Source organism: Priapulus caudatus, unplaced genomic scaffold, assembly GCF_000485595.1.
Source record: "Priapulus caudatus unplaced genomic scaffold, Priapulus_caudatus-5.0.1 Scaffold3311, whole genome shotgun sequence".
Taxonomy (NCBI): Eukaryota; Metazoa; Priapulida; class Priapulimorpha; order Priapulimorphida; family Priapulidae; genus Priapulus; species Priapulus caudatus.
In genome coordinates this window covers 1-6084 of record NW_014580372.1, presented here as the reverse complement: position 1 = coordinate 6084, position 6084 = coordinate 1, and the positions used below count along the sequence as shown (strand labels likewise).

The 6084-nt window shown below is 57.3% G+C and overlaps 1 long non-coding RNA gene across 1 annotated transcript in view; it reads left to right on the top strand.

Annotated features, from left to right (window-relative positions):
* LOC106819384 overlaps positions 1-5025 on the top strand; it is a 6393-nt gene extending 1368 nt beyond the window's left edge. Inside the window, exon 3 of the long non-coding RNA XR_001395415.1 lies at positions 4941-5025. This is a non-coding gene — a long non-coding RNA (uncharacterized LOC106819384). The remainder of the gene's footprint in view (positions 1-4940) is intronic.
* The last annotated feature ends 1059 nt before the right edge of the window (positions 5026-6084 follow it).

Sequence of the window (6084 nt, the reverse complement as noted above, 5' to 3'; positions counted from 1 at the left end):
TGGAGCGAGCGGTGAGCGTACAGAGCGCCTGAAGTCTTCTCACCACAGCTGGATGCTTACATCAGTAGCTGTACGTACGCACGCACGCACGCAGCACGCAGCAGCGCCGACGCACGCGCGGTGGAGCGGCGGTGAGTGCCGTGCAGAGCCGCCTCAGTCATTCTCACCCATAGCTGATGCTTACGTTCCAGGTAGCGGTACGCACGCCGCACGCACGCCACGGCACGCACGCACGCACGCACGCACGAGCTGATGCGAGCGAGCGTTGGGTACAGAGCGCTCAAGTCATTCTCACATAGCTGATGTGTCATCCAGGTGCTGTACGCACGCACGCACAACGCTACGCACGCACGCACGCACGCACGCACGCGCTGATGGAGCGAGCGGTGAGCGTACAGAGCGGCCTTCAAGTCATCCTCACCTAGTGATTGCTTACATCAGGTAGCTTAGCATCGCACGCGACGCACCACGCACGCGTGATGGAGCCGAGGCGGTGAGAGTACAGAGCCGCCTCAAGTCATTCATACCATAGCTGATGGTTCATCCAGGTAGCCTGCCACGCACGCACGCACGCACGCACGCACGCACGCACGCGCTGATGGAGCGAGCGGTGAGCGTACAGAGCCGCCTCAAGTCATTCCTCACCATAGCTGATGTTAATCGAGGGAGCTGTCGCACGCACGCACGCACCACGCACGACGCACGACGCCGCTGAGGAGCGAGCGGTGGCGTCAGAGCCGCCTCACGTCCCCCCCCCTTTCATCACATAGCTGATGCTTAAATCCAGGTAGCTGTAGCGTATCGATCGCACGGCAGCACGCACGCACGCACGCACGCACGCGTGATGCGAGCGAGGTGAGCGTACGAGCGCCTTCAAGTCATTACCTACATAGCTGGATGCTTAGCATCAGGGTAGCTGTCGCACGCAGCACGCACGCACGCACGCCGACGCACGCACGCGCTGTGGAGTCGAGCGGTGAGGGCGTACGAGCGCCTCAAGTCAGTTCTCCCCATAGCTGATGCTTACGATTCCGTAAGCTGTACGCACGGACGCGAGCGCACGCACGCAGCACGCGCTTGATGGAGCGAAGCGGTGAGCGTCAGAGCGCCGCAAGTCATTCCTTCACCATAGTGATGTTCAATCAGGAGCTGTACGCACGCACGCACGCACGCGCACGCACGCACGCACGAACGCGCTTGATGGCGCGAGCGGTTGAGCGTACAGAGCGCCTCAGTCTTTCCTCACGCATAGCTGGATGCTTACATCAGGTGCTTCGCACGGCACGCACGCACGCACGCACGCACGCACGCGTGTGGAGCGAGCTGGTTGAGCGTACAGGCCGCCCTCATCATTTCCTCAATAGCTGATGCTTACATCCAGGTAAGCTGTACGCACGCCGCACCACGCACGCACGCACGCACGCACGCGCTGATGGGCGCGCGGTGGCGACTACGAGCCGCTCAGTATTCCTTCACATGCTGATGTTAATCCAGGTAGCTGTATCGCACGCCGCCCGGCCGCGACGCGCACGCACGCACGCACGCGACTGATGGACGAGCCGTGAGCCCGTTACAGAGCCGCTAAGTCATTCCTCACCATAGTGATGCTTACATCAGGTAGCTGTACGCACCAGCACGCACGCACGCACGCACGCCGCAACGCAGCACGCCGACGGCACGCCGCACGCACGCACGCGCCATAAAAGTGAACAAGCATTTAGGATTTTAATGAAAAAAGGGGACATATTTCTCTAGTTTACTAATTCGGTGACGTCTTATGTTCAGGGGCGAGGTCGAGGCACGCAGGCGGATCGACGAGGCGGAATGCATGCCGCCACCTGGATGGACGTCGCGGCGGGGTTGCACGTCGCGTTGAGCGACTTCGACACCCGCTCGAGCGTGATGGACGCCATCATGGAGCTGGGATGCATGTCTCGCAACGTCTGCTGGAAACGAGCGGGGGTCAGGTTGAGACGCGAGCGGGGGTCAAGGGGAGACACGAAGCCCGGGGTCAAGGTTGGAGCGAGACGCGGTCGGGGTCAAGGTGAGACGGCGAGACGCGTCAGCCGCGGAGTGGTCCAGTGAGACACGAGCGGACGTGTCAAGGTGAGATCGCGAGCCGGGGTCAAGGTGAGGACACGAGCGGGGGTCAGGGGGACGCGACAGACGCGAGCCGGGCTCAGGTGAGACGCCGAGACCGCGGCGGGGGTCGGTGAGACACGAGCCGGGGGTCAAGTGAGAGCGGGCCGGGCGGTCAAGGTGGAGCGCGAGACGCGGCCGGGGGTCAGCGTGGACGACGAGACGCGAGCGGAGTATGTCAACGGTGAGCGCCGAACACGAAGCCGGGGGTAAGGTGGGACGCCAAGACGCGGAGACACGATGCGGGGGTCAAGCGTGAGAGCGAGACGCGAGCGGGCGCGTCAGGTGAGACGCGAGCGCGCGAGACGCGAGCGGGCGGTCAAGGTGAGACGCAGATGCGAGCGCCGGGCGGTCAGGGTGGATCGCGAGGCGCGAGACGCGAGGCGGGGGTGCAAGGTGAGCGCCGGCCGGGGGTCAAGGTGAGACGCCGTAGACCGAGCCGGGTCAGTGTGAGAACGAGCGGAGGGTAAGGCTGAAACGTGAAACGAGCGGGGGCAGTCAAGGTGAGACGCGGACGCGAGCCGAGCGGGGTGTCAAGGGTGAGGACGCGGACCGAGCGCGGCGGGGTCATTGGGATGACGCGAGACGTGAGCGGGGGTCAAGGTGAGACGCGAGAACGAAGCCGGGGTCAGAGGTGAGACGCGAGGCGCGAGCCTGGGGGTCAGGTGGAGACGCGACGCGAGCGGGGGTCAGGTGATGACGCGAGCACGAGCCGGGGGTCAAGCGGGAGACGCGAGACGTGAGACGGGGTAAAGGTGAGACACGAGAACGAGCCGGGGTCAAGGTGAGACGCGAAGTGAGCGGGGTGTCAAGGTGGACGCGAGACGTCGAGACGTGAGCCGGGGGTCAAGGTGAGACGCGGACGCGCAGACGTGAGCCGGGGTCAAGGTGACGCGCGAGACGCGAGACGTGGCGGCGGGTCATGGTGAGACGCCGAGGACACGAGCCGTGGGGTCAAGGTGAGCGCGAGACACGAGCCGCGGAAGTCAAGGTGGAGAGCGAGCCGCGAGACGTGAGCGGGCGGTTTCAAGGTGAGACGCGAGACGCGAGACGCGAGCGGGGTCAAGTTGAGACGCGAGCCGGGGGTCAGGTGTCAGACGGAGTAGCCGAGCTGGGGCGTCAAGGTGAGACCGCGAGCGCGAGACGGTGAGCGCGGGGTTCAGGTGGACGCCGAGACACGAGCGGGGCGGTCAGGTGAGACGCAGAAGACGCGAGACGCGAGCCGGGGGTTCAAGGTGAGACGCGAGACTGCGAGAGTGAGCCGGGTTCAAGGTGAGAGCGAGGCGTGAGCCGGGGGTCATAGTGAGACGTCGAGACGGCGAGACGCGAGCGGGGGTCAGGTGAAGACGCGGAACGATGCGGGCGTCAGGTTGAGACCGCGAGCGGGGTCAAGGTGCAGACGCGAGCACGCGGCGGGGGTTAAGGTGAGACGCGAGCGGGGCCAATGGTGAGACGCGAGCCGAGCCGGGGCTGTCAAGCGTGAACGCGAGCGGGGTAGGTCAAGGAGACGCGAGCAGGGGGTCAAGCTGAGACGCGACGGGGCGTCAATGGTGAGCGCGCGCAGACGCGAGCGGGGTCAAGGGTGAGACGCGAGACGCGAGACACGAGTCGGCGGGTCAAGGTGAGACGCGCAGCGCGAGCCGGGGGTAAGCGTGAGACGCGGCGGGGTCAGGTGAACGCGGACGCGAGCGGGGAGTCAAAGTTAGGAGCGAGACACGAGCCGGGGGTCAAGTGAGCGCGACGACGCGAGACATGAAGCATGGGGGTGTATGGTGTGGGTTGGTGATATTGTTACAGTTGATGTTTTTGCGTGCGTGCATGTGTGTGCCTGGTGCGTGCATTTGTGCGTGCTGGGCGTGCTTGTCGTGCGTTGGTGCGTGCGTGCGTGCGCTGTTGTGTGTGTGTTCTGAGTTGTGTGGTCTTCTCTTCGCATACGGCTAAACGCTCCATTAGGAGTGGTCCCAACGTTGATATCATTAATGTTAATGATTATGTTTGATTGATAATCCTACCTAATCCAACCTACCTAACTAAAATACCCTAACCATTAATGATTAAGTGGGAAATGCCTAATGGAGTATCACCTAGCCATTTGACAGTTGATAGCAGTGTTAAATTAGCTCTCTCGGAGTCTGCTGTGTGTGTGTTTTGTGTTACAGCAGCAGTGGCGATTTAGGACCGTATTTGCGTATTTGGGAAATACGTGTCTAGATTGAAATGGCCTTCGAATATATTGCGCTAAAACTCGAACAATTTGAGGGAATTTGGCCTTATTCTTTATTTTTTTCTTTTTTTTGATCATTGACAGGACTTGAAGGAATCCACTTTACTGGGTAACAAAACTAGCTTTGAATATCATGAACAAAGGAAGGGAGTGCTGGAATCGTTCTGCATTATGCTGGTATGCAAATGCGCAGGCAAAATGAAGCGAAATAAATGCGCATATGGTTTTTAGCCTATTGTGCTTGCACTAATGTGTGCTCAATGCGTGCTCATTTTTGTGCCAGGACCCTTGCAAATTTTAATATCCCTCCAGACCCCCGCTGTGCTTCCGGCCTAACGGCGCCCCACTGTGGGGTTGGTGTGCCTTTTGGGGGATGTACCCTTAATCTGGAAAAATATGTTGCTTCAGCCCTGGCATCCGCCCTGTAGACAGTGTCAGCTATTACACTGTCTCTCACCTTTCAGGATGGGTAGAGAGGAACACGCACACATTAAAACACACGTAAACAAAATTCTTGTACTTATCAATATTGAAAGCGATACATAAAACTATATCTATATCATATCTTGTGTTGTAGCCGGAGCGCGGGATGAGAAGTCCGGGAGCAATGGCCGCTGTCGTCGCTTACATCGACCGAGTTCTAAACGCTGTCGGCATCAGTTCTACATGATTGGTAGTCGCGGGGAATAGCTAGCAGAGCGCAGGACAGCAGTATAGGTGGTAGTAGTCGTGCTGTATATATAGTTATAGTATAGTATAGTAGTCGTGTGCGTATTAGGTTAGAGTGTAGCAGTATAGTGCTAGCTATAGCTTAGTAGTCATGTAGCTATAGTGTGGTGTACGTATAATAGGTACAGTATAGTAGTAGTATAGTTAGTAGTCATGTATGATATGTAGTCGTGTGTATATATTGAAAAAATACAGTATAGTAGTCATGTAGTTATAGGTAGTAGTGTTAGTATTATGTATAGTATAGTGTAGTAGCTCGCTGTAGCAGTGTAGCAGTATAGTAGTAGTACTAGTATGTAGTCATGTTAGGTATAGTAGTCGTGTAGTATATATAGTCGAGTATAGTAGTAGTATCTGTATAGGAGTCATTGTAGCTATGTATGTGGGTAGTAATTATGTACAGTATAGTAGTCGTTATGTTAGTAGTCATGAGTATCGTAGTCGTGTAGTATTATAGTACGTATAGTAGTTAAGTATAGTTAGTGTCTGTAGTATAGTAGTGTGTAGTTGTAGTCGTGTAGTATATATAGCATACAGTATAGTAAGTCAGCGCGTGCGTGCGTGCGTGCGTGCGTGCGTGCGTGCGTGCGTGCGTACAGCTACCTGGATGTAAGCATCAGCTATGGTGAGGAATGACTTGAGGCGGCTCTGTACGCTCACAGCTCGCTCCATCAGCTCGTCGCTGTATTCCACGTTCTTCCTGCGATCAGCAACGCGACGCCCCGATTAGCCACCTTAATTAACTCACCTGTACCACAGGTACTAACACAGGTACGTAATTAGCTCACCTGTAACACAGGTACTAACACAGGTAGGTAATTAGCTGACCTGTCACAGGTACGTAATTAGCTGACCTGTCACAGGTACGTAATTAGCTCATCCGTCACAGGTACGTAATTAACTCACCTGTAACACAGGTACTAACACAGGTACGTAATTAGCTGACCTGTCACAGGTACGTAATTAACTCACCCGTCACAGGTACGTAATTA